Genomic DNA, 27,017 nt, shown 5'->3' on the forward strand with positions numbered 1-27,017 from the left:
ACAAAAAGCTGTTTTTTATAGTTAGATAATCAGTGTAAAATAGACTGTAAGCTTAAATGAACCCTATTTCAAATAATAATAATAATAATAGGTGCTGTAACTTACGGCCTGTAAGTCACAGAAGACAATGCTTTTTTGTTATAAAATATATCTACAATTCGAATTACATTAACTCTTTCCAGAAATCTCAGGCCCAGCCGGGCGCCCATGTTCCCAAGTTTGCTTAGCGCCATATTTACTACTACTGCCTCCTAGCGGCAAACCATGGTAAATATGCGCTCGTGGGGTTTCCTACAAAAAGTTGAAAGAGTTTGTCGTTCTATCGGCATCAGAATTGTCACAATCCGTTGCATAGTGTAGACTGTGGTGAATTTCTAAAATGTTTCACACACTTGTGAATCACGGTGTACTTCTTCACGAACCCTTTATTGTTATTGTTTGATGTAATAACAGGCGTAATAATAGTAACTGCACACGTACCTTCGTGGAGGAGTGGTCAGCGTAACGCGCTACGAAGCAAAAGGTTTCCAGGTTCGAACACTGGTTAAGGCATGCAAATATCATTGTGTTTGTCTCTCATTCATTTCATCAGTGTCCTCATCGGCACGTGTAACCCAAGAGTTAGAGAAGTGACGTAAAATTACAGAAATAAAAGAAAAGCCCCCGTGGCGGAATGGTTATTGTATCACGCTACGACACTAGTGGTCCTTGCTGGGGACTCGAGTTCGAATCCCTGTTGAGTGAATCGCTAGACATAGAAACCAAATATGTTTAATCATAATTTTAATTTGTCATTGTATCACCCAGTTTTTAATAAACGGAACAGAGGAGCAACTAGCTACAAGTACGCACGGAAAGGCCCTGTGACGTAATAGTGCTCATACTTGCTTAAAATCGAAAGGACTTATATCGCAATTACAGTAAGGATCTAAGAGAATGTGAACAGGTATACATTTTATAAGCATTTTAATAAACCCGCAAAATTACAAATGATGTCGTACTAAGATTTTTTTTCTACATGAATACAAAGGTTGATTAATTTCCAATAGTTCTGTCCCGGCGTAGTCCCAAACTTTTTGTTTTACTTGTGGATTTCCAGTTGCGAAGTTCCTTGTACTGTAGCATCACCACTTGCGTCGTCTATTTGCCCTTCTTCGCTTCCTGATGGCTTGTATTCTGTCGTTGCGTCGCCGCAGAACGACCAGTCGTCGACGCATCGCCTCGTGTATTCTCTCCTGAACTCCTGCCATGAACAGATGTTGTTCGTTGTCGCTTTCATCAGAGTTCTCGTCCGCGGACCGTTCGCGCTCCCGCTTAGGCTGGGCCGTTGCCCGAAGCCGATAAAACGGTTCTTGCTCGGGTTCCGGTTCCTTTTTCTTTTCCTCCTGTTTCACTTCCGCTGTGCTTCCAATCGGCGGTCCTGCCTCTATCTCTCTCCTTACTGTAGCGGCAATGTCTGAGAAGAGTTCGCAGAACGTTTTGTCCAGCAGGTTGTATCTTCGGCTCATTGCAGCCAGCTGCTTCTTCTTCACCTCGGTCGTTTCGATGGTTCCGATCGTGGGAGCGTCGTCGGTCATGATGCTCAGCAACCCGAGGAGAACAGACGAGACTGCCCAAGTGGGATTCCACTCATCATCGTGGAAGTCGTTCAGATTCATGCACAGTGGTTCGTTGATCTTGAACTTCCCGTTGGGGGTCAGCATGTAGATGGTTGGTGGCTTGAAGGGGAACTCGTTCGGGAACACAATCTTTCCCTGGTAGTATCCTCCCTCGTAGGGAGTTCCTTCAGGTCCCCTGATGACGTATCGCCACTCTAGAAAGTTGGCCGGCGTGGGTTCGGCCAATATATACGGAATTGGCTCTTCCTTCAGTTTCATGTAGTCGCGCTTCAGGCGAACAGCGGCGCGTATCCTCTGAGCCATTCTGCTGTGTCTCGCCGGCCTGATCGAACGATAGGTGGCGCCTGTGAGTTAAGTCGAGCCAAGAAGATTCATCCAAAATTAGTTAACTGTTGTGAAGCAACAAGCAGTCTTTACTCAACAATAGTCGTTCATTCTAGTACAAATGTGAAATTGTAAGGCATTGTCGAATGTCTCAATCATATTTGGCAGATTTCCGTATGTTTCTACCTAGTCGAGCTATACTCTGTCCCTGGAATTTGTGGAGCTGCACCGGAGTTTGTTCGTAAGAGTCTTCCAAAACGCTTACCATCTGAGGACCATAAGAAAGATGTGATCACGTTGTGAGAGTGTTGATAAAAAAAAAAAAAAAAAAAAAAAAAAAAAAAAAAAAAAAAAAGAAGGGTGAACAGCACGAGCAAGGAAAATAAGTGTTGCCGAACTTCTTGCCACGAGTCTGTTTTTCATTTTTAAAATCGACACAACGGGCAAGCAACAGGATGATTCTTCTAAAAAGTCTACCGAATTTAGAATATCGTCGTAGTTGTTCGAAACGAGATATATGTTTTCGAACATCTTTGTTGAGACAGGTATAATTTGTAGCATATTGTGGATTTCATTATGTAAACGTTAATTTTGTACATATCTAATGTACTGCTACGTATTCTCAGAAATCAGTACTGTTTTTCTACAGACATTTTTATACTGAAAAAAATCAACATAATTCTTATCACGATAACGGCATCCTCGATAGCGTAGTGGTAACGTCTTCGCAATGTAATCGACAGATCCTTCGATATCCCTTGCAATCAAGGGGTCCCGGGTTCGATACCAGGTTGAGGCACATAGTGGTTTTGATCTCATTTCAAACTGTAGGTCCAGTGTTGATTAGCCTATCTGTGCATAAAGTGGGCTTAAAACAAAATAATCAATTAAAATCCATCACCATAAAGAATTTGTAAATTTTCTCCATCTTCATCATCCCGTTATAGATGTTATATCATCATCAAGTACTAAGGAATTGGTTAGTAATTGGGAATTAACTTAAAATTTAAACTTTCTGGCGTCATACGTTTGCACAGATTACTTACTTTAATCGCAGGGGAATGGATTTTTCATAGTGGCATCGAATTGCACATAGCTATATAAATGCTTTCAGAGGCATTTAACTATAAATATAACAAGATAAAGTATGTATGGAAATTTTAGACATTTAATGCCTCAATTTGCCTTTTCCGCAGTTAAGAAAAACATGTTGAGATTTGTTTAAAACATGACTTTGGCTTTAAAACCATGTTCTTGGACACCAAGCAAGAATGCTGACCACACGACCAGGCTTTAATAATGATTACAAGCGCACCACTTGACAGTAATGGCTCGCTTCACGTGGTATTTATGCGTTTTCCCACTTCTCACTCTCTGGCGGTACCCACGCATGCTGTTATTCATTTCAGCAAGTTGCACCGAGAAATGCCCCACCTTAGGGAAGATTTTTGCTGTTTGTGGTCAGTCTTAATGGTAGATGGTGAAGGTTGCTAGGAAACTCCCAGCGAAAAGAACCGCTTGTGTACACCCAGTGGCAAAGGAAATGATATGCGAATTATCCATCACGATTTTCCTCCATTCTGTTTTCCACAATATGATGATCACGAATTAAAATAAAAACATTAACAAGCAGAGGACAACATCTGCTTTGCATCAACAGAATTCCTTCTTTGAAACAACACACGCTGTGGATTAGAAAATATTGAAAATAGCATGCGAGAGGATCACAATTTTATTATTGTATATACTTCAACGACGACTTGAATCATATCAGATTTTCTATTTGTTCTGACATTCTTTAATTTGAACTGCAACTTTTACACCACCAGTAACCAATAAGGCACTGACAAGTCTCAAGTCTGGAATAATTCCGTTAAAAAGATCCAAAAAGTGAGAGGAAGTTGTAGGTCTCAAGATTAGAAACAGGCCTCCCCGATGGCGCAGTTGTCGAATCGTAGCCTTGTAATCAAGGGATCCCGGGTTCGATACCCGGTGAAGGCACACAGTGGTTCTGATCCCACTTTAAACTGTAGGTCCAGTCCTGATTAGCCTTACTGTGCATAAAGTGGACTAAATGTACCAAATCAGTCAATCAAGATAGGAAAAAGTGTTTGCAATTAGGACACAGCAATTCCAAGTAGTATGGGTTTGTGTTCAGGCAACACTCTCTCTATAGCCTTCTCAAACCCGAAGGTTTATGGCTGCAGCAACACAAGCCTTTAATCTGTCCCTATCCTGGGCAAGATCCAGTGTGGTATTTAAGAAATTTCCAGAACGGGGGGGGGGGGATTCTACTGACTGTCTAGAGACAGATGACGTAATGCTTCAAATATGTGCGTCTATGTACGTTTGTGGCTGCTAGAGGAGAGGGATTATGGGGGGAGGGGTAGTATCTCGATAATTTTAAATGGTAAATGGGAGTCACTCGACACTTCATTTCATGTCACTCAACTTTAAAAAAAAAGCTTTGAACAAAACATATTTTTAATAATTGCTGAAAATTGCCGATTTAAATTTGTATCTTGACAGAAAGAAAATGCCAAGTCCACTTTATGACCAGAACAGCTAATCGGGACAGTACCTACAATTTTTAAAGTGAGATTTTGACCCCCCCCCCCTAGAATTCCAGCCTGGGACCTGAATCGAACTTGGGCATAACTTGTGGGGTGGGGGGGAGCAGAATCAAAAAGTTTTCAACCTCATAAAAATTGCTAAATGACGGTTGCTTTGTGAAATTATAAAAAATTACTCATTAACTTGATTCTCAGGTCCCAGGAGCTTAACACAAGCTTCATCAGCTCGTTAATTCTGAAAATTTGTTAGCTGGACAAGTGTTTCCGCCAACTTACGCCTATTTAGTCTGAGACTCCTTAAATACAAGATAATAACGATTACCACTACTATATATATCTAATGCCAATTATTGTGTACGTAATTTTAAAATCAATTTTTGTTACGGAACTGATCAAGAGAATGAATTCAATATTGATTCTTCTGTACATTTAGTCATGATATTTTATAAATTTGTTTAGCTTGCGACAAGATTACAAAACTACCAACTTGACAACGCATGCTGAAAATATTTCCAACAAAGGATACCACATTCCAACTCGCCAGTGTGTTTTAGTTTTGATTGGTCGATTTAGTTTCTTTTACTTTCTTTTTCTGTCACTTTTGGCTAATGGCGAAAATGGGATGAGTGATGATATGAAGAAATTGATGAATGGACACTCATAAACATCAATGCCCAGGCCGGGATTCGAACCCAGGACCCCTAGCGTCGTATCGCGATGTGCTAACCATTCCGCCACGGGGATCGGCCCATGTATTTTAATTCAGTGATGTTGAAAGATAATGTATGTGTAACTTCATCGCTAGATACATGGAGCCATGGCCGTGTAATTTTCCATTTGTTAAATTTTTCACAGGCAGCGAACTGTCAAAAGGAACTCATCGCTTTAATATTCCTGCCTTCTTGTGTAGATGCACTTGCAAATTTTTAGAACCCATCCTTTGATCAACACAGCCAGCTTTATCAGATTTCGTTCATTTCGATGGCAGATTCCTGATATTGCAGAGTCTGGAACTTGTAATGTTCACTTTTTTCACTAACATTCTAGTTTCATAAAGAAATCTAGTTCATTATTAAAAAAAAAAAAAAAAAGCACAGATGTTCTTTTATAAATGACTTTGTAAAGGGCTATCGCGCTCTCTTCAAAAATTCCACGCAGGCTATCTTCGCGCACTATTGTCCCTCTCATACAAATGACAGGTTCTGTGGTGACAAGTACGAGTCACGTGACAACTCATTTGTAACTTGCACATTCATTGGGGTTGCATTATCCTGCCAAATTCCGTGGACAAAGAAAAAGGAAGAGGGTTCTTCAACCTGGGCCACTTGTTTGACATTTTCACAAATAGAGCAGCGCTTGAGGCCACATCTGCGTTCGCCAAATTGAGCTTCCAGTTGTCGGACAGAATATGTTGCAATTGAATGGCGAAGTGGTAAAAAGTCACTAAATTGCCAATAATTTTTGTTTCCCCCCATATATTATTCCCCCCGGGGATAAAAATTTATCAAGCAGAGAGGGGGACACAAGTATCCAGAGAGGGGGAATTCCCCCATCCCCCTACAAATACCACACTCTCAAGATCAATTCAATCTTATTCATCTTTACCGATTTCCTTTAGGTCCATCTCAACGTTATCCCTCCATCTTCGTCTTGGCCTTCCTACAGGTCTCTTACCGCCAGGTTTCCCAACAAGGTTCCTGTACACTCTTCTTTCCTCTCCCATTCGTGACGTATGGCCTGCCCACCTAAGTGTGTTCAGGCAACAAGTATTCGCAAATAGGATGACACCTTTGAGACTCCGCTAGATATTGAGCAATCCCTGAAACCTCACTGGTCCTCAAGCAGCTGCGTGTAGCTTGAGGCAATGAAGAATCTTCAATCCGTTATTTCTCCTTTATTCAGTAATTTGAGAAGCGTGAAGGTAAGCATTGAAGACATTAACCCAATTCGGTGTCCATTTGTTGATAAACTTACAATCCGCAATTGGCGTCTTGTAAATTTACCATGCTTTGTAGGACCAACAACATGAGTTAAAAGAGCAGATTCATATGCTGGTGAAACTCCTGCGTTACATCATGTAGGTCACAGACAACATTCGACATCTTGTAGGTGAAAAGAAAATCTTCCCCGCCTGCCGTAACGCGAGTAATTGTGTGTTAATTTGTTTCCTCCAGGTTCCACTCCGCGGTTTTATCTTTCGTTTTCGTTGTTATGCCACGATTGCTTAACGTTGCTCTAGTCAGGGTCCACTGATTGTAAGGAGTCACTCTCGCCCTTTTTCACTTAGGCGTTGTCGAATGCATTGTTTCTGCAAATATTGAATTTGCCCGGTTTAGCACTGGACTTCCACAAGCTTGAAAGATACAAAGTTGCAGGAATTCATGGGAAGAAGCTGTATTCGATACTATGGCGTTTCTATAATAAGTGTGCACTCATTTTAGTACTAATTAACAATTCGCTATAGTAGCTAGTACACATTGATTCATATATTTTTCTCTGCGCAGTGGCAGATTTTTCACTGCAGGCTCCGGGCTTTCCGATCTTGTGCCTTAAGCCCCGTTTCCATTAACACAAATTTGCCGCGCAACGTGACGCGGGGCATGCGACGAGGCATGTGTGAAGCATTTGTTGAAATGGAAACTGTCTGCAACATACCGCGGCGCAAGTGCCGGGGACAAACGATTTTGAAGCACAACATGCGCACTACAGTAGAAACAGACGAAGCAACGACTACCACGTGCTCGCTGTTCGGACTGAAGCGGCGTCACGACACAACGTCCTGTTATTTGAGTGTAGCTGTTGTAGTTGGTTGTGTAGTTGTACGTGAGTGTTTGTTTTGTGGACAATATGGAGTGGTCGAAAGATAAAGTAGTAAAACTTACGGAGCAATATGAACAGGAGTCAGTGTTGTGGGATGTCACCAATACGCGCCTGCCATAACCACAAAACTCGCCATAGCTGTATTGTCCATCTTTACACAAGTTAAATCACCATCAAATTATTACAATGCAAGAGAAGAAACACTGAACTACTCTAATGCACTGCACACGCTATACTGCGTCCCGCACTCCAGTGTTGTTGCGGCCGTATTTTGCAGAAGTAGTTTTGAATTGGAAACAGTGCACTAAATGAGCAATTTGTCAGAATGGAAACTAGGCTTTAGGGAGAATTCACACCGTGGACGACAAGCCACAGGCGCCACGTGTCGCTTGACGACTTCACTAGCCTAACGCAGGCTTGTACGGCCTCTCATATCACCACGGTGTGAAACGTTGCTGCCCAGTAACTTGTTCCCAAACGGTATGTGTCGCGTGCCGCTTCGGTCTGAAATCACCCTTAGGGTTCGGCTGAACCTTAGACCGACGCCAGGGCAACAGTTTCTGAAAATTCCTCTCCTTTCACAAAACCGTTATGATATTCCAAAATCTGGAAAATAACATATGCTTAGAATTGCTTCTAGAGCAGTTCTTTGAATGGTTTTCTTCGCCTTTGTCTAGATATTAGACAGTTTAATAGACTTACGTAGCCACGAAACTGTTGAGAATCAACATCGGAAGCAAACCACACGAAGATTCACGTCCATCCGAGCCTTATGATCGTAGGATCCACACTTTATTTAAAGTTATCTATCATCTGTTATCTTCTTCTTCTTCCCCGGATCCCCCTCCCCCTTCCACCTTAACCATTTCTTCCAGTGCATGTTTTAGCAGGCAGTTCCTTCTTAGCCAATGTCTCTGCCAATTTATTTTTGGTTCTTTAAGAAAGGTTCTTAAATTTATTTTTCTCTTCTTGATCACTTGCAGCCTTGCTCTTTTTATTTATCAACTCTTTCAAGTAGAATTTCATTTCTTACTTTGTCCATTTCACATACTTCACCATAGCCACTTGTCTAAAGCTTCTAGCTGCTTTTCTTCACTTCCATGAAGCATATAATTTTTACCTAACATTCACTTTCGAGAAGAGGTAGCGTGGTTGTTAGCAGTTATCCAATATTAAATATCTCATAATTGTTATAATTTTCAAATTCTGTGCAAGACACGGTAGATTATAGGAGAGAGTTAGAAGTATCAGTTGTGCTAAAACAAGGAATGTATAATTTTATTTGAAGTAATTCCTGCTACGTGCAATTTAATAGGTATTTGTATTTAGCCAATGGACTGTTTCGATTTAAGTAGGTTCACTCATTACGTGCAATTACTCGATCAACTTTCTTTAATGGCTTAAGGGGGAAGGTAGAGTGACCTCACTTCTCTTTGCAGTGTAGATTTTAATATGTTAACCGCTTGTCACCAGCTACTCATTAACAAAATAGGGATGTAAGAAGGGGATCCTTTCTGAAAACACCCAAATGTCGATCTCCCTTCCCCGGAGTATACCCTTGACTGGATTCTGGCAGACTAACGAGGTTGCTGTCTGGACTCACCGCCAGTGTAATCCTCTGCGGGACCTGTGTTGTATCCTGTCCATGTGTGTTTGTGATGTGCCTTCGTCAGATTCATCTTATCACTTTTCATTCCCTTCTTCGCGATTAGGAAAACTGACAGAACAGCGAAGTAAAATAAAACAAGCCAGTCAGAAGGGGGAAAAAAGTGTCTCACCTGCTGTTATTCCAGATACTACCTCTTTATGCTCTGAGTGTTTTAAGATAATAGATTTGAGGCAAATAAAGCAATTAGGAGGAAAATAAGAAAAAAGAGATTCCCAAAAGGAACTTCACTTCCGGTCAGTTGTATAATTCCTTAGGGCACATAGGCTTACGTAAGGTAAATCCTAAGTCTTTCCACGTGTCTGACCCTCTGCCCGTGAAACTCAATTTCACTTAACGAGTTGGAATGCTGGCGCGCATAGGATTCATGTCCGTCCGGGATATATGCAAATCTGACGTTGCAGTGTTATGTATAGTAGTAAGAGTAATACAGTACGAAGTGCCCACTAGCCTTGATCGCTCATTGTTACGTCATTTTGTACAGTACCATACTAACACGAATTCAAATTCATCTGTATTGAAGCGCTGGATTCAGCCTGTGCCTGTTCTGCCACCAAACTTCACAGTGGGATCCATGAGTATTACCGTGCAAATTGTCCATCACTGTGTTCGTACACTTTATATGACCCAATAAGAGGTTCAAGAATTAAAAGAAAACTCAAAACAAGCCGTTGACAACTTCTGCACCAGCATACATAAAAGTCCATTGCTTAAAAACACGTAGGATGTAAGAGAAAAATTAATCAAAATAGTCATGGGACAATTTGCAGGGCAATACTCATGGATCCCACTGTACGAATCAATAAGGAAGTGCCGACCGCCGTGGCGAAATGGTTATCACAGCGAGCTGCAACCCCGGGATTCCCGGGTTCGAATCCAGGTCAGTGCATGGGTATTCTTTCTGAGTGTCACTTCATCAGTTTCATCATTTCACTCATCCTCATCGTTGCGTTTAGCCAAAAATGGCAGAAGAACGAAGTAAAATAAACTAGCATAATCTATCAAAATCCGTCCCTTAATCTGATCCTTCCCAATCCCTGTCTTTGCTTTCTAAACATTGACTAGTAGCGTGGCCCTGAATTTCATAATGGAGGAATGGCTCCTTTCTTAGCTATACATTGCTGTTTGGATGCAGTCCACTAAAATGTGCAAGTGTGCGCTCGTGGTATATGAAAGGTGCCACGAGCGCACAACATTCAATGCTGCGTTGCCACATCTATGATTGTGTCATGACTAGGTTAGGTTAGCTTCGACTATGTCTCTGGAGTCTGCAGGTGTCTCCCTCCTTCTGCAGCGATACATTGCCCGTCTTATGTTATGAATATAGCCATTCACATAATATACAGTATGATACATAATATGTCAACTTATAAGGACCCAGCCGGGGTCCCTTGAAAGGCAAAAACAGTTGACACGTGGCAACATCGCCATGGATTTTGTGCGCTCCCGGCCTTCGGCCTGCTGTTTACCACGTTTTCACGAATGCCACTTTTTGTGCCTGCCTGTTACATACTATTTTCGGCTTTTTTACTAGTACCACAGGTGCTACTACCCTGTACGTAAACCTCGGGTTCGGAGACTTTAGAATTGTAGAAGCAATGCATTCAAATTGCATGTTGTGCATTGAAGATGTGGTATCTGGTAGCCTATGGCCTAGCCTCTTCATTGGTCGCAGAGTTGTTCAATAACCATAATGTGTAAACGGAGTCTATTTCGAAAAAGAACATTTGCAAATTGGTATGCCAATATGCTTCAAGTCAAATGCACATCATGCTATTTGCGGATATTATAGTGTAAGATGCCTTCCAGTCGTCGGACATAATTGCACTGAAATAATGAGCAGTATAGAAATTTCAGTTTCAACGCTTTCGGGCGTCTGTGTGCACCGTTAAGCTTCTTTCCAACCAGCTTTCTAGCGCGAAAAATCAAGAAGTTCGTGACCTTTGCCTTGAATGTCTCTGCTAACAAAAGCAATTGTTTTCCAACTTGCAAAACTGTCAAGAAAGGAAGCAAGACGTCACGATCTAGCCATTGCAGAAAGAGAACGCCGTCGAAGTTGCCTTTCAGCATTCGTGCAGAGAAAGGTGACATGATGAGCGAATGCTGGATTGAGAAAGTTGTGGATTTTGGAAGGAGGCGGGCGAATCTTCCTTCCACAACAAATCCTTTTTGCCGTGACTGGTTTCTCGTAAAACTTGCGATCGAACGCACCTCGCCCATGTAAGGTTTGTGTATTGCGGTTCCTTGTTGTTGTTTTTTTAATCGTAATTTGTGGTAAGCAGCCGGAACTTGTTTAATGACCAAACATAATTTCTTAAAGAGGTAATTATTTTTGTTTCGGAGCTGGTTTTATTTTTCAGCTGGATACTTTCCTTGTTTCAGCATGTCGTGGTGCGTAAGTTCGCTTTATCCACGGATAGCCTTTCTCTGTGTCTCTATCTGCAAAATTTTATTATTCTTATTCAGCGTCACTTTTATGACAATTTTTGGCTAATCGCGACGATGAGGATCAGGTATGATAAAATGAAATTGATGAAGGGACACTCATAAAGAACACCCATGTCCAGTTCGGGATTCGAACCCGGAAACCCTGGTGTCGTACCGCGCTGTGCTAACCACTCCGCACGGAGGTCGGCAAATATTGAGTTAAATATTATTTTGGTTTGTCCGACATGAGCATTTTTTTAAAAAAAAAATAGGATCGAAATGCTGGTAATATGATGTTTTTGATGTTACATACTCCTTGCTTTTTTAATGGTTTGAATTTCAGTACATATTTTTGAATTTTTAAAAACATATATGTTTTAAACATATTTTTTAATTCTTAAACATATATATGTTTTAGACATATTTTTTAATTCTTAAAAACATATATATGTTTTAGTGCATATTTATTCGGGCCCTACTTATAACCTTGTGTTTTATCACGCATTTAGCACAGATTCTTCTCTTGCACATAACTCGTCAAGATTTGTTTCCGGCTGTGTTTATGACCTTTACCTTCGAAATCTTACGTAGAAATTTTTTATTTGTGTGATGGCATAGGCACGTAAGAAGCTGGACGTTAATTACAAGGTTACGAAGTGAACCCATAATTTTTCTCTCTCCTTTCACTTTCGTTTTTACTGCGTGAACTGAGCGTTCTCGCAAGGAGAAAGTAGAAATGCCATCGAAGCAACTTTCGCTTTCCTGAATAAATTACAAAATCGGAAATTGATTTCGCTCAAAATTCAAATGGAACATTGACGTACCATCGACACCTGCTCCGAAATTTCCCGTAAAGTGGAGGAAACCTCACTAAATAGTGGTGTACAATGCAGGGATAGGCAGAAGCTCTGTTGAGTGTCGCATCACAATATTTCGAAGAATTTTATGTCCAAGTAAGGAAATATTCGTCATGGCTTTATTTTACAGTAAAATGTTGGATTACAGTGTTACAACTCCGTTGTCACTGCACGAACAGACCTTTATGGTGTAGTGATTATCGAAGCCTAGAGTTCAATGCTGGTATCGAAGTTTCTTTGTGGTCACCCTCTCGTCTGTCTCATTGCTTCATTTCTGCTTCTTATGACCCAAAATGATAGATTAGTAGAATTTAATGATTTTTCCGACCAAATCATTGTTTCTGTTTGGATGCCGGTCATGCGATGTTGACGGTGCTGATATTTCTGATATTACTTGATTTGTTGTTTAAAACTCTTCGAAGGTTCAGAGCAGATGTTTTTGCCTTTACGTACATTATAGATGCTGGACAAATATTATAATTTCATATATACCTGTATTATTCTTGTAATCATAGGAGATTTATGAATTTGGTCTATGAAAATTGTGGACCTGTAGGAGAGCTGAAAACTTTATAATCAAGTTTAGAAGAAAATATGGCAATATCAAAGACTTCACAACTTAGCTTGCAAACTATATTTTTATCAGTGAATATGAATATTTCCACTTAGGCAAAACAGATTTGCACACGCTGTGTAATTTTACTAAGGTGAGGGGGCGTTTGCAACAAAGAATAACTAATTTTGTGATGTGGTAGCGCCTTTCATATTTTTGCATACCGTGAGGTAATTTGAAAGTACAAGGTTTATTCTAATATAGCGCAGACATTTCCAATGCATGATAATGACCTTGTTTGGCCAAGCATGATTTTACGGAAGAGACCTGAACAAATTCCTGCAAGGTAACGACTCGTGGTACAACAGGAAGACAGGTCCCACGTGTGACATAACTCCCAAAACAAGTTTGGAAAGTTCCAAACATCCTACCGTAGACATAATTTGGAAGCGAGGGTTCCTTCTCTCTCGTGTCCTTAGAAGGACCAGGCTAGTACGGTTGTTGAGCGCATGCTAATAGTCGTGCTTTTCGACATAAACGGAATCTCGCTTCGTTACCTTTCACCGGACCAATTTATTAATCCACATCTTCCAATCTTCCGAAGGGAAATCCCATCCTAAAGGTTTAGGTGTCTGGGTAGGGAGTATCCTGCTGTATTTTCAGCAGACGGGATTTAAGATACGTTCTGGGAAACCAAATCTGCAAGGCCTCAAGCTCTGGCACCATTAGTATATTTGTAGGAAGGAGATGGGGAAGGGGGGGTCGTCGGTGCGCCTGTCTTGGTCATAGCTAGGGCCCGGAAGTTTTATGTTTTTGAAAGAAGGGAATGAGTTTTACACAATTCAAGAAAAAAATTAAATCTCATTGTTACCTCGTGGATGAGATCTTGCCGAATGTTGTTTTTTTTTGTAATCACAAGTTAATTTACACTTATTCATTGATAATAATTACTCGTATAATAAATTTAACTGATACAATCATACAATACATTCAATAATAATGATGACGGAGATACAAACAATAAATTCAAGGACATGAGTTGATTGATTATTAACGTTAAACAACTTGGTTTAAACTGAACGTGCGATGGTAACCAAACCTGAATTGAAATTTCAGTGGTTTAAGATGTACATAATTTTCCTTGAGTCCGAGATAAATGTATTCAGCAGTCACTTAGTCTACGCAATCCGAGAATATTATTGGAAGTGACCTCTTCGTAAGATGCTTAAACAACAACGTATGAGGTTTTCTGTTATCGTGTTTTTTTTGTTTTTTGTTTTTTTGTTGTCTTTTTTCTGTTTGTTTCTTTTTGTGTGTGCTGAGTGTTCTATATTCTACTTTATTCTATTTTATAACGGTTATGTGAATTTTAGTCCTCGGATATATTTTCCTTTCTTTTTGATATGATGATGATTTTTAATCAAGATCCAGTCGTAGAGTTTGATCGAGAAATATTTTACTTATCAAAAAAAAGTCCTAAGCTCTGGCCTACTTTGTTCTTGGTAAGGTACTTCGATTTGAGATATCGGATCCAGGATAGAATTTAAATATCCAAGATTTGGAATTCAGATATAGAATGCCCATCCTCAGTTTGAAACTGCCCGTGTGCGTCATTTATCTACTCCTAGCTCGTTCATTGATATTCATTTTTGCTTCACACTGATGAATAGGAAGTTGTACACGAAACCTGACAAGCAGCTGATTGCAATACTTTGTTCGGGCACGTATGTATGTTACTTAAATTACAGTAACATACATTGTTCCATTAATCGTCCTTCATATTTTTTTAGTTGTTAGATTACAATGAACATGCTCCGAGGTAAATACACTCAGGACGCACAATTGCAATTACCGCAGAAATAGAGGTCATTGTATTCTATTTCATAAGAATTATACATTGTCTCTCTGTATGAACTTGGCGTTGTGTGTCGGAAAAAAAATCTTTGACGGCCAGGATTGAGCCTTTGCCATCTTTCATCGTGTCACTTGAGCAGGAAAGCAAATTACTTGATTGATTAATGTAATTTAAATGTGACTGGATTTGAAACTGAAGTAAGAATGACTGAATACATACCAAGAAATTAATGAAAAATAAGGTAGAGGCAGTTTTTCTTTCTTTCCCAAGTCAAGGATGCTATTCTTTTAGTTAACGGCGACCTAGCGTACGCTGAAGCTAGAATTTTTCACGGTCGCTTGTGACAGTAGTACTTTGATTAAGGACTCTAGGAGCATGTTACTTAATTAAGTTGCGCAAAGCAAATGAACGGAAAGAGAAAAAGGTTGAAGAAGAAATTACTGTTAGGAAGAATTCCATGACATTGCTCTGTTTAGTGAAAACTAAGTTGAAGAGCGAGCATTTTCATTCTCCGTAAGAAATACACGAAAGCTGAAAGTCATTGATAGGCTTTATCTAGCTTAATAATAGATTTAAAACACCCGCTTACAACTGCAACGCGAGTAGAAATCCATAAGCTAGAACTCAGTGTTATCTTTTTTCGGATGCTCGAATATTTTGTCAAAATTTAAATAAAGATGCATCCAGTGGCGGCCACTCCATATAACCAGGGGTATCGCACTCTACCACCGTCCAGGGAGTTGTTGGTCAGCTGGTGAGTCAAGCACCCAACATACTCGTCACAGAGGTGTCTATTTCGCGAATAGTAGCAAGTATTTACATAATAGTTGATATACGCATGTGGAAAATGATGGGGTGGGTGGATGTCTTCTAGCTTCCGCTACATCTCTCTGAACCGCGATATTCGCAACTTGGGACACCATATGCGAAAAAGAATCTCGTCACCTTGAGGTTGGGAATTTTATTTACCGTTCCGAAATATTAACCGTCTATGCATATACGTTGGTTGATGCATAAAACAATTGAAAATTATGGCATGGACCAATTTTTAAGAAAAGACATGGCACGGAGACCTCGTTACAAAATTTCGGGGCATCTGCCTTCGTCCCAGAGTTCACCTACAAGCAACGTATTGTAATATTCTGTTTTTAATAACGGTCATTTCAGAAAAGAATAATATGTTTCTTTCCATTCATTTTTACTCTGGCGCCACAGATTTCAGGTAGGCGCTTGTGTCAGTGACTCGTGTGAAGAGAATCTCATCATTTCTTGCCCGTTGGTACGAAGTTACCAGTAAAAATAAGAGCCTTACGTACATTGTGCAAGGCTGCATTTAACTGCAGAGACCGTCCTTGCGTAATTTCTTAACTGAAACCTGAAATTTGACCTGAAGAACGAGCCCCAGAATTGTCCCACGCAATTGGTCTGAGAACATGAAGGCGGGGGAGAGCCGTTGATGAGAGGTGCACGCATATGAGAGAACGCTTTGCATTGTTCGTTTTAACCTGGTAGAAGAAAGGTATAGAAGCTGTGATTAGCGAAATCATTTGGCCTAGACCCCACTACCAGCCTCCCCTAAGTGATCAAGGCGCCACTGGGCTTCCCAGTGCATAACGGTGTGTCGTTTGCTTTGAAAACCCTGGTTTCCATGCGGCATATAATTAGAAACAGTGAAGCGTGTAAGGCCACCCTGCTCCAAAAATGCTCTCCCATTGTTTTATGTTGGTTGGGTGTGCTTCTCTGTTGCAAGCGTTCTTAATTTCTGCATATGAACTGTTAGGAATTGGATTGTGGAAAATGTGTTAAGCAATTATCTCTGTACTCATGTGTGTGACACGGTTTCTTCGTTTGGTGTGGTCGCCTTTAGAAAAGACGAGAGAGAATACTCTCATGTATGGTTTATCATTGTATATAGCAGATAAAAAAAATACCCAAATTTGAAACTCCGATATTCGTTTGTGGACACCCTGTATCTTAATGGTCTTCCTGAAACGAGTGAGTGCACATTATTATTATATTCCCTCTTTCATCCTAGAGTTTGACTTATATTACTAATCTGGCCAGTGTTAGAAGGGCGTTTAAGTTCAACGACTCTTCTTCTTTAATTGCAATCATTTCGCACTTTCTCGTTATCGTATTGTCTTCGAAGGGAAGGGGTAGGAGATATATCAGCGAGATTCTCACTTCAATGAGTGGCTTGAATTCTCCTGTATGTAGCTCTGCTTATACTACCTGCTGTTAATTTGGCAAATGCACAATAGCTCGTTAAAACTATTCATATTAATTGAGGCTTTGTGTTACGTTTCAATGCATTTGTTAAGACAAGTTGGAGAAGGGATCGTCCTTCTTTCTGAAAGAATGAAGCAGAGTGAACAGAATGCGAATCAATCGTGTCTTTCAGTTCGCCGCAGGTTGCTGTAGGTTATAGATTTTATTGTGGTCGAGATTGCTTGTAGCACGTTACCATCTTTTATTTATTTCATGGTACATTTCGAGTACTTGGTTGCTGTTGCAAACCACTTTACGTTTTAATGTACAGTCACCGGCAATAAAAATGGGATCCCTAGATCCTGAAACACTTGGTTTCCTGCAGGTGTTATGTGTGTTGCATAACTCTACGGCGGTAGTAGAAGTTGCTATTGAAATCCACTTTTCGCCGTAGATTTAGACAACATAAATAACGGGAAGCTAGTATTTCAGGATCTAGGTGTCCCATTTTTATTGCCGGTGACTGTACAAATCATCAAAAGCCTGAAAAGTGCTCTTATATGATGCTTGGTACGTCCATTTGTCATTATCTGTTTATTGGTCAGAAATTACAATGAACACAGAGATATAGTTTCATGAAGTTTCATACCAGATGCTAGTATAACAGAGGGTAATATCTCGATCGAATTGTTAGGCTGGCTGTCAATGGAAGCTAAGAAAATGTACATCAATTGGCATCATAGCCACTATCTATGACAAATACAAATAGAAATGTGTTTTCTTGGTAAAATTCCGAAAGAAATTGGTTATTTACTCTTGCCTATTTAGAAAACTACCAAAGCTAGGAAGATAAAGTTTGATTTAATGAATTTTATTCCAAATAGTAAGTATTTATGATATAAATACAACCAAGGTACTGGAGCATTTCGCGGTTACATAGTAAAGGCAACCCCATCTTGTTTCATATTTGTATCGCACATTGTATTGGCATATAACCGTAGAGAATTGGGGAAGAGAACGTAAGCAATGAGAAAGGAAAAATCCGTGTCTCAGATTGCTCACTTTTTGATCAGGACAGCGTTCGAAAGAGCTATTTTTGTCTGCATCATTTAACAATTCTTATGGCTTTTATCAGTGCGAGCAGTACCATTTAAGTACGTGTCATCGCTTTGTCACGCATTCAATATTTAGTCAACTGTTACTGGAACTCAGGATCCCTTGCATTGCAGTGTGTCCCTTGGACACGGAAGACAGGTTGTTGCACATTCACATATCTGTCTCTTTGAAAATTATTTGAACTCCGTTTTGTGTTCGATTTAGCTCTTTCTTTATAATCCAGTTTGGCAACACTAGGGACGGTATTTAGAAACAACAGTTCTGTTTTGAGGAATTCTGATTGTAACTATTTTAACATGTAAGTAGTGGTAATTGTAACAGTTACTTTTTTGCACTAGAAGTTACGAATCAACTTTTACTGTTACATTTACTTTACGACGCTTAAAGTGTTGACTTGGAAATTTGTAACATGGGGGAAGAGTTCCATTTGTCAAATCTGTTTCCGACTATGTGTCTTCTCTGGATGCTAAGGTGAAAGGATTTTCGTGACCACCTAAGGCAAGGAAGCTAGGGTTTATTGCATACTAAATTTAGAACATCCACGCTTTGTTGCAATTCCTTATTTCTAATTGCCCTCGAAAACTTCAGTGCTGCATTCATTTGGAACGTAGTGGACGAAATAGAAAGAAGTCATTCTCGACGAATTGGATCTTGTTGAGCTTAATTGAATAGTGAATGAACTTTATTGTTTAATAGATGAAGTGTTTGCGTATGTGCATTTATGGATATATAAAGAGACCAATATAAAATGAATGATTATTCAAGCAAAGCTGGGTCCTTTTCTATCATTTTTTGTTGTAAAAATATGAAGTCGTGACCACTAGTAATTGTTTGTTTGTTGCTTCCGTCAGAATCCGTGTTGCATATAGATTAAATGCCCGTGCCCCGAGGTTTCAAACTTTCCCATTAAATCTTGTGTAGCAGCGAAACATATATTTATTTTATTATAATCAATGATATTTGAATGTGTGTAATTAGTTTTCAGGAAACTTTCAGCAGAAATCTGTAAAAGTAACTAACAAGTTACTTTTAAAAAGTTACTTTAGCGAACACTGACTAGGGAATTATCACTAACTTTGTTGTGATCAAACCAGAGTAAGCATGCCCATTAAAATTTTCCAAGTTTCTCTACAGTCCGTTTCTCATAAGTTTTGATTTACGTGTTTGTTTGTTGCTTCCGTCAGAATCCGTGTTGCATATAGATTAAATGCCCGTGCCCCGAGGTTTCAAACTTTCCCATTAAATCTTGTGTAGCAGCGAATCTGTCTGTGCGCTGGAAGCAAGAGTGGCCGCTTTTAAATTGCAAGGTGGAACGACAGAGAGAATTATAGACTTTCCCGTTCATTCTGTTACCTCTGAGAAGACGATCAATTGTCTGGCATGCTAAATCGAACCGGAGGTATCTTTGAACTTCGTGCTTCAAACATTATGGCCTGGACGTAGACAAATTAGTCAATGTGCAATAAATTTGACTTCCGGTCAAAAAAACATGGCGCCATTCGAATGTTCTTAGCGTCCTTACATCTGTTTGTCTGACATAGGTGGCTTAGCGACGTGTGTATACATGAGCTCTTTCTCTTGGCTGTCATCCGCTAAGTTCATTGAATTGAATTGTTGTTTTTGGTCCAATTTATGCACATATAGGCTAATCTGGACTGGATCTACAGTTTAAAGCGAGAACCGAACCACTATGTGCCTACACCGGATATCGAACCCGGGACCCCTTGATTACAAGGCAACGACGTTACCATTACGCAAACTGGGAAGCCGCTAAGTTCATGGAATGCAGGTATATTGTTAGTTTTGGACATCCTGGGTTACATAATTTCCTCTTGTTAAATTTCCCGGAATGCTATCATCTGTCCCGAAACGTTTCTTCGGGACACGCTAATTTCCCGGAATAGGGTGGGAAAGCAGAAATAATTAAGACTATACTTTCATGAATCTCGCTACTTATTAATTATATTCCTATACACGCATCTATTATGTAAGATACAAAATGGTTTTTGCCTTGCAGGGAGGGGAAGGATCCCCAAAGGCTAAGGGAAGGAACCCTGACAGCAAACCAAAGGGGTAGAGAGGGCTGCTAAGGCGTAGTGAAGCCATTATCTCTAGGGGAGTAAACCTCAATCAAAAATCCTTGTCGTTCAAGTATTGGGGTTGGGGTGGGTCTGACAACCCCACACCGTAAAATGAGAAAGGTTTCGAAACCAGAAAAGCAGCCTCGGAATGGAAGCCACAAATAGAAACGACAAAGGCAACGGAAAATAAATATGAAAATTGGTACAGGAACCTTCGAACACTATAAACCAGGGGCAATAGGAGGTTTAATACAAGAACTTAAGAAATATAACATTCAGGTAACAGCTATACAAGAAACAAGATGGAAAGATAAAGGAATCACTGAACATAAGACTCATACAATCTGCTACAGTGGGAAAGAAGAAGGAGGAAGAGAATTTTGAGTGGCATTTATAATTGATAAGAAGATTAAAAACAATATCCTGGATTTCAAACGAATTAGTGAAATAATATGCTCCTTAAGAATTGAGACCAGGTTTTTTAACCTAACTTTGATAAATTACGCGCACCCCAACAGAGTAAAAGGATGCGGTAACAACGGATTTATTCTACCAACAGCTGGAAAGAGTATATGATTCAACGCCCAATAATGATACAATAATAGTCTTAGGAGACATGAATGCCAAAGGTGGAAAAGAGCAATTATACAGAGGAACTATAGGTATGCACAGTCTGCACACTGAATCCAATGAGAATGGTATGAGACTAATGGAATTTGCAGTAAGTAAGAACATGATAATTAGCTCCACTATTTTCCCACATAAAGATGTACACAAAAGAACGTGGATATCACCGAATAGCATAACATTTAATCAAATTAACCCTGTCCTAATAGATAAAAGATTCGCCACAAGCATATTAGATGTAAGAACCATGCGAGGAGCACACTGTGGATAGGATCATCACCTGGTAGCAATCAAATATAGATGCAGAATAAACAAAAATGAACCAAGTAAAAATGGTAGGCAGGACAAATACAAGATCGAAGGATTATATCAAGAAGGAAAACTAACGGAATACAGAGGAGGTGTAAATGAAAAAAATGCAAAGGAACCCAATAATACCAGAATACTGTATAGAAGAAATGTGGGAGAAAGTGAGAGAGAATGTAAAAACACCAGCGAAAGAAATCCTAGGATATCAAGAGAAACCAAAACAACAGGAATGATTTGATACTGTATGTAAGGAAGCGATTGAATTTAGGAATAGAAAATAAATGGAATACCAGGATAGACCAACTAGGAGAAGAGCAGAAGTGTATAAAGAAACAACAAGAGCAGCAGACAAAATTTGTAGAAGGAAGACACGGAAATATATAAATGATAACCTGAGACAGATAGAACAAGAATTTAAGGCAAATAATATAAAACAAGCCTTTAGAAAAGTCCTTCAAGGAAGGATACAAACCAAGATCAGATCTAATCCGCAAAAGCGAGGGAGAAATAGTAAGTGAAAGACAGGAGATGATACAAGTATGGAAAGACTACTTTGAACCCACCCCTGAACGGAGAAGATAATTCAATAGAAATACAGACAAATAGAGAACAGCAAGGTAATATAGAAGTGCAAATCGAACCACTAACAGAAGAAGAACTTAAAGAAGTAATGGATAGACAGAAAAGGAATAAGGCACCGGGAAGAGGTGGCATGCCCAGTGAACTATTCAAAAAAGAAGGACCGGAAATAATAAAGGCAATATATCAGTTGATATATAAAATCTGGGAAGAAGAACATATGCCGGAAAAATGGAAGAAAAGTATTATATGCCCTATTTATAAAAAAGGGGATAAGCTAACGTAACAACTACAGAGGTATATCACTTCTGTCAACAGCATATAAAATATTATCAGGACTTCTTAAAGAGAGATTGGAACCCTTGGCGGAAAAATACATAGGAGAATACCAAGCAGGTTTTCGAATAGGAAGATCAACAACAGGCCGGATTTATACATTAAGACAGATTACTGAGAGATGCTGGGAATACAATGTAGATCTATATGTGATTTTTATAGTTTTTAAACAGGCGTATGATAGTGTACTGAGAGGGCAATTGGAAAACCTATTACGGACATTCAAAATGCCAGAAAAACTAATTAGACTTGACTAGTCAGACAATAACAGGAACCAAGAGCCAAATTAAAATACAGAACGAACTCACAGAAGACATACTAGTGAACCAGGGATTGAAACAAGGCGACGGACTTGCTCCTTTACTTTTCAATATGGTTTTAGAATATATAATAAGACAAACCAACATAGACAGAAATGGCACTACAGTATATAAGACCACTCAGATAATGGCTTACGCAGACGACGTAATTATCATTTCAAGAACAATGGCTGCAGTAGAAGAAACATATACTCAACTTAAAAAAGCAGCTAAAACAGTTGGCCTAGAAATAAACTTAAATATAACAAAAATGATGATCCAGAGTCGAAAGACCAAGGCATATGATGCAAGAGAAACAATATCAGTAGGTAATGACGATATTGACCTAGTAGAAGAATTTGTATATTTGGGAGCAAAAATACAAAAAGATGGAAATGAAAGCTATGAAATCAAAAGAAGAATAAATCAGGGAAACAAAGTTTATTTTTCCCTATTGCCGATATTCAAAACCAGGGAAGTACACAGAGCAACTAAGGTTAAACTATATAAATCTATAATCAGACCAACATTGTACTATGGAAGCGAGAGCTGGACGTTCAATAAGAAATCCGAGATGGACCAGGATGCTTTTGAAAGGAAAATTCTGAGAAGAATATGGGGACCAGTAAGAGACAGGGATGGATGGAGACTAAGATATAACAATGAATTGTACCATCTATACAAAGATTTATGTATATCCCACTTTATCAAATTTAAAAGAATAGAGTGGGCAGGACATGTCCAAAGAATGGATGCACATCGCATACCAAAGATAGTGGCTTATACGTAGTACAATAGGAGGTAGAAGATCTGTAGGGAATCCCAGGAGAAGATGGATGGAGGCGGTGGAGGAAGATTTGAAAGGAATGTTAGGAATGAGAAATTGGAGGAGGAAAGCATTGGACAGAGAAGTATGGAGGGGCTCTATTATGGAGGCCAGGGCTCGATATCGGGCTGCAGCGTTCGGCTACAAGGCAGTGTCTTGTAGGAGTTTATCTTGAATTCTTTCAGCGGACAAGGATTAGTAAACTGCTTCTGGGAAATATGTTATGGTTACAAAATTAGCCACAAGTTCAAAAGCAGGTCCAAGTTCGGTCAGTGCCACGCCACTGGATCATTGACCTACGCCAGAAAAGATTTTTGAAAAATTTCGTTTCGAAAAACTTATGATATTCCAAAAATCTGAAACATTACTTCTGTTTTAGAATTGCTACTAGAGAATTCAAGTCAGTCTTCGTGTGGTTTGCTCTCGCTGTTGACCAGATATCTACGATAGAAAATAGGTTGACGACACCCTGTATATTTATTACAGCAAACCTAAGAACTGTAAGAGTTCTCAGATTGTAGGCCGATGATCTTTAGCTGTTGTTTTTTTTAATATAAGTATAATGAGGGCAATTTATATTCCTTCCTTCAGATGACTTTGGAATCTGCTTCCACAGTTGACTAGCACATACGCGGTTCCAGAAAAACAAAGCCAAGAAGAGAATAGTCCCATGAGTTGTTCAGTTACTTTCTGAGGTTACTAATCAGCTGGAATCTTGTTACAGAACTGGTGTTTGGAACTAACGTAGATGGAAAATTAAAAGACAGGACAATTTACAGATTTTCAATGCCACAACAGCTACCACAATAGCTTGATTTGGGTTATTTATCATCGTTTATCTGCCACCTCTGGCAAATCGCAATGGGGACGAGATGAGATGGAGAAGGGACAAACAGAAACAAATATGGACGACACAACACGATCCTCGCTACACTGTAAAAGGTTTACTTGAGAAATGACGGTCAAAGACCGTCAATTTTCGCTGCCATTCAACTACGGTAAAATAAATTACCATGACCGTTTTTGAAGTATTAACAACCATTTTTGGTTACTCTAATTAATGTAATTTTGATGGCTTTAGTTTCTAAAAATATATTCATGTTGTACGCAACTGTAATTTATAATCACTGTGTATCTTTATGCGTGATAAAATAAATTTTCAAACTTAAACGTAAACGGTTATGTCCCGTTTTTGCAAAATAATAGGGATACTGTTAAATTTTAACGGTAAGATATTGTAAAATTTACGGTAGAGACAGTCGAGGGAAGTGAGGTTGTCATTTGGGTGTCTTCACAAAGGGTCAAGGGCCTCCTCGATAGCGTATTGTTATCAAGGGGTTCGATACATAGTGGTTTGGATCCCACTTTAATCCCAGTAGGTCCATCCCGATTAGCTTTGTTGTGCATAAAGTGAACTTAAAATCAAATATCGAAATTCAAAATCTTAAAGGGTCAAGACTTAAACCCCTCATTTTTTTCCATTACGGAAAACCGCATAGATTCATTCGGCGCTTTATAATATGCCGTGTAGGAAAAAATATAATGGACTTATGAACATGGGATTTGGTGTCGTAAGCACAAATTGTGGACCGTTATTCGATTAACCGTTAACGGAGATGCTCCTTCATGACACGAAGTGACTGGCCCCTACGAGGAATCTCGCTAATTACCACTCTTACGATAGGCCGCGTTGTCGCCCATCTCTACAGCCATATGGTACCTTCTTCCAAAGAAGGAAATTGGGAAGCGTTAAAAGGATTACCAGACAAAATTGCGTGCATATATCAATGAAGAGTACTGCGATCTTAACGGCATGTGTGCTGACAGGTTCCCTTCCTCTTGCCTGGGTTGACACATTTAACGCACATCACGGCCAGAGAAGCCGTTTGTTATTTCGTTTGTTTTTTTGTTAAGAAATTCAAAAACATACATTTGTTTTCGTGCCGTAAAGAATCGATGGGTTGCTAAATTTCTCATAATGGTAGATTTAGTTTTTCAGTTTTTTGTTTCAAGTGCACCTTAAGCACAGGTAGGATACTCGGGACTGGACCTGCTGTTTAAAGTGGAATCCGAACCATTATGTGCCTCCACCGGGTATCGAACCCAGTACCGCTTGATTACAAGGCGATGACGGTACCATTACGCCATCGGGGAGACTCTCATAATGGTAGAAGCAAGACCTATAGGATAGACATTAAGTAGTAAACAGATCGAGTTTTATTAATAATAATTCTATACATTTGTAGTTCATATTGTTCGTTCGAAAGTAAGAGTCTTTGGTTTGAATCATAGCCGACTTTAGAATCAAAGCACTAAATATCTGGTAGGGAAAGAAATAAATAAATGTGTTTGAAGATACGGGATGGATTCAAGTAGCTCTACGGTAGGACAATTTTTCCACTCCAAATTAGTTTCGCCCGCCCATTGGATCCAGGCATAAATCTATCCTTGGATTTTGTCACCCAATCTAATCGTTATTCATGCTCAACGCTGCGATTAACCTGCAGATTAAGAAAAGCTACGTGAAAAATGGATAATACACTCAGATTAAATTAAATTAGTTTTTCATTTCCTTTTGATTACCTGGCCGGGCATGAATGCGAGGATTTAATAGGTCCAAACCCTTCCCTTTGTTTTAGTAAATATTTTTCACTAATTCCATAATCAAATACACATTTCGAAATTAGTTTTCAAATTGATGTAAGTATTAACTGGGTGTTTTAAAAATAAAAGCTTATCTGTAACAAATGCACTAAAATATTATTACGGTTCATACAATTAACGTACATTAAGCCAGTAAAACATCCAAATTGTTTTGAGAAATGTTATTGTTTATAATGTAAATTTGATTACTAATAACGATAAATATATACTAACAATTAAATTCTATTAAATTTTTGTAGTATTATCCAGCTGTAAGTTGAACCCCATCAATTACTTCTGTGTGTATATGTACGGCCATAGTGACATTCTAGTAAAAGATAATGCATATCCGTAGCTCCACATATTCACGCTCTCGCCTAACATGGAGGTGATATCATCAGCGCCACGATTCGTACACCTTTGCCCTCAAGGGTTACCTGCAGATACCCAGATGCTGAGTAACCTCAGAGCCGCTTCATGCAGGGACATGCTTTACAAATTATAACCTGAGATCACCGAGACTGGGAATCGAACCCGGGTCTCCCGCCTGACAATCACACAACATTCCAACTACACCAACGCTGCTCCGTGACATACCGTGTGCTTAAACTGATTCGCCAAACGTAACTAATTCGCGAATCTCTCCGTAACTGCCCATACTCAACAAGCGTGAAGTTGAGATGAGGAGAGTTTCTCCGAGATTTGTTACAGACGCTGGCTGCAGATCAGTTGAGGCAAACTTTCCCCCCTCCTTCGATGCGCTTCTGAATGTAAAACGGCCTCTTTCGGTATTTACTTCCTAGCGCAGCTCTGACACTGGTTGGAGACGTTTGTTCCTCTATCACATTCCTTCCAGCTCAATCTTGGTTGCTCAACCTAGAAAGCCGATGATTTCATTCACAGGTACGCACCCACAGTTACGCCCATTCTCACGATATCGACCCAAAGGTTACGATGACGTAATCATTTGGCTTTATCCACGGTTTTACTTAGCGTAGTCTATTGATTGGCTAAACACAACCACGGGAATATAACTAACTCTCTAGCCTTCTTAAACTCGAAGGTTCATGACTGCAGCAACACAGACCTTCCATCTGTCCCTATCCTGATCAGATCTAGGCCTATATACTGTTTTCCATTCCTACCGATTTCCTTTAGGTCCATCTCAACGTTGTCCTTCCATCTTCGTCTTGGCCTTCCTACAGGTCTCTTACCATCAGGTTTTCCCAACAAGATTCTTGTAAACTCTTCTTTCCTCTCCCATTCGTGCCACATGGCCTGCCCACCTAAGTGCCCACC

At 39.6% G+C, this 27,017-nt stretch overlaps 2 protein-coding genes and 1 pseudogene across 2 annotated transcripts in view; 1 reads left to right on the forward strand and 2 right to left on the reverse strand.

Moving 5' to 3' along the window:
- LOC145993816 (uncharacterized) overlaps positions 1 to 27,017 on the forward strand; it is a 387,953-nt gene that overhangs the window by 242,414 nt on the left and 118,522 nt on the right. The gene's annotated exons all lie outside the window — the stretch shown is intronic.
- LOC145993817 (uncharacterized) overlaps positions 1 to 27,017 on the reverse strand; it is a 72,067-nt gene that overhangs the window by 26,777 nt on the left and 18,273 nt on the right. The gene's annotated exons all lie outside the window — the stretch shown is intronic.
- On the reverse strand, positions 961 to 1,989 carry LOC145993818 (ubiquitin-conjugating enzyme E2 J2-like pseudogene; annotated as a pseudogene).

The sequence above is a fragment of the Lepisma saccharinum genome, chromosome 10 (genome assembly GCF_977018435.1).
Source record: "Lepisma saccharinum chromosome 10, izLepSacc3.1, whole genome shotgun sequence".
Taxonomy (NCBI): domain Eukaryota; kingdom Metazoa; phylum Arthropoda; class Insecta; order Zygentoma; family Lepismatidae; genus Lepisma; species Lepisma saccharinum.